This window comes from Octopus bimaculoides, chromosome 8 (assembly GCF_046866305.1).
Source record: "Octopus bimaculoides isolate indiv1 chromosome 8, ASM4686630v1, whole genome shotgun sequence".
Classification (NCBI taxonomy): domain Eukaryota; kingdom Metazoa; phylum Mollusca; class Cephalopoda; order Octopoda; family Octopodidae; genus Octopus; species Octopus bimaculoides.
In genome coordinates, this window is record NC_142935.1 from 27,335,336 (window position 1) to 27,338,156 (window position 2,821).

The window sequence follows — 2,821 nt, forward strand, 5'->3', positions numbered from 1 at the left end:
TGATGAAGTGATATATAAAATATCTCGGAAACAGCTGTAAAACCTCTGTATAAATGTTCTGAAATATTTCACAGCCTTGAATTTTTATCGCATTCTGTTAATTTATATATATATATATACACATACATACATATATACTATATATATAAAGACATGTATGTGTATATATGCATATATCTATGTGTCTATGTCTATGTCTGTGTTTGACCTGCACGACCGCTTCACAACCGGTATTGGTGTGTTTACGTCCTCGTAACGTAGCGGTTTGGGAAAATGAGTGTGATGTGATAAGTATTAGGCTTTAAAATTAAGTACTGTGGTCGGTTTGTACGACTAAAACCCCTTGAAGGCGGTGCCCCAGTATGGCCGTAGTCCAGTGGCTGAAACATGGAAACGATTTCAGCTTCCAATAACTTTCGTTTGGTGTGGATATAGTACTTCTTATATACTAGTACTATATTTAATTTAGTTAGCTTTGGTTCTTTGAGTGACATTTTGGTTTGATGGCTGGAAGTCAAAAATCAATATACTTTAAGAGTTTCAAATAAAATTTAAAGGGTCATAAACCAAACAACATTATTACGATATTTAATGATCAGCTACAAAGCTGAAGCTAAACGACGTAGCAGGATGCTACAAACGTTGTTGAATTAGTAGAACTTCGAATTTAACGAATAAAAAGCATTGATCAGAAATTCTTACAGAAGTAGAGAGGATTTGCCATGTTCATTTAAATGTAGAAAGCAAATAAAAGCAATAAAGAAAACAAGACGAAGCGAAGCAAAACAGGTATGACAAATTCTAGAAAATTTTACATGAAGTAGCTGATGTTTCAGCAGCCAACTGAAGACTAAAGAAAGAAGGGGAACCGACAAAGAAAAATAGAGAAAATGGCAGAAACGGAAAGAAAGAGTAAGGTAAGAGACAATGTTTTCGGAATACGACTCATCCAGTTTGGATTTAAAAAATTAAAAAATACTTTAAAAAATACTTTAAAAAAAAACTGCTGAAATTGCAAAAAAGGCAATTGCATAGAGATTTTTGCACATAGATTGAATTAAACGAATGACTTGTTTGGTGTCTCTTGGTTGCATTGTTTCCTTCATAGCACTGTAGAAAGACAAACACAAAATAGTACTTTCAGCTGCCGACTATAGGAAGAGTTAATGTGAGATAGGGGGAAGTATGGTGCAAGCAAATAATACAAATGCCACTACTACTACTACTACTACTACTACTACTACTACTACTCCTACTACTACTACTAATAATAATAATAATAATAATAATAATAATAATATATTACAAGTATATATAACATACAGAAAATTGCACTACTGGGTACTGCACACATCCTACGCAAAACACTTTCAATACAGTAACCATAAGAGCACCAAAGCAATCGGTAGTGAAGTGAAAGCACGCTATAAAAATGAAACTACTGAATAATAATAATAATAATAATAATAATAATAATAATAATAATAATAATAATAATAATAATAATAATAATAACACCAGGGATGTTTAACGTGTGAGAACGATAAATCACTGCTCCGAAATTTATCCAAAAACATCGGAAATAAAGACATCGCATGGAGCCAAAAAAATAGCTGACAAAAGTTGGACTATATCCGAGTAAGTAATACTCATTGAAATTTATTTCTATTTTTCCAAATATAATGATGTATTTTAACTTCATACCTCCACTACCCGCACAGCGATCGTAAACACACGTGTTACATAAAAATTCAGACCATCTCCAAACCCAAACACCATGTACAAAAAAATTACAAACAGATTAAATAACACCGGTATTATTCCACCCGAGAATAACAACCGAGAAGTGCGTACTGTAAGCTTATTATGCAAAAAGTACGAAGATCTGAACGTGCAAAACAATCTGACAACAGAAATGAACGATCCGGTACCCTACGAAAACGATGACCGTCAAAATAAAGGGCCGGACGTTGTTCCTCATGTCCCGCAAACAAAACCAAAACGGCATAAATGGACACGTGAGGAATACATTTCGATCCTACACGTAAATAACGTAAATAAAGACCTCGATAAAACAATGAACCCTAACAAACTAGCTACATAAGAAGATATATTCTAAAAGCAAAAAAAAAATATCAGAAATAGAAATAGAACAATTGACAGGAAAAATACATAAGGAAAATCTAGATAATAGTCACACAGCAATGACAAATAATAATATAAACACTGAGATAGCAGAACACGAGGACAAACGTAACATTTCCGGCAAAAACGAAATAAACAAAAAAGAACAAACCCGTAGAGATGTATAATAGTGTACAAAAAGCACCAATGCAGAACACCACAGACAAACATATGAATGAAAAGGAAGGCAAAACAAATCTAAAGCCTGGGAATAACGAAGGGAAACCTAATAATTACGATACTATGAAAATGAGAATAACCGAAGAACTGAAAACCACAGATCTTAAAATGGACCACAGATTATATCTCCCAAAAATCAATATAGACAATAAAACAACATCAATAATAAATAGCATAAACCTGGCCGTCACGGAACTAACAACCACAGAAACAACAGGCAATATCACTGAGCTAAATGACATAATATATGCGGCAGCAACTGCAGCCACAAAAGAAGCAGGATACTCACTCAAACCCACCCGAACAGGAGTTCTACCACCCAAACAGACCTTGTGGATAAATAACATCCAGAACAAAATTTAAAAAAAGAAAAAAGATTTATCGATTCTCAACGAAATTTGTAGACAATCAACACAACTAAATAACAAGAAGAAAACAAAAATATTGTACAAATACA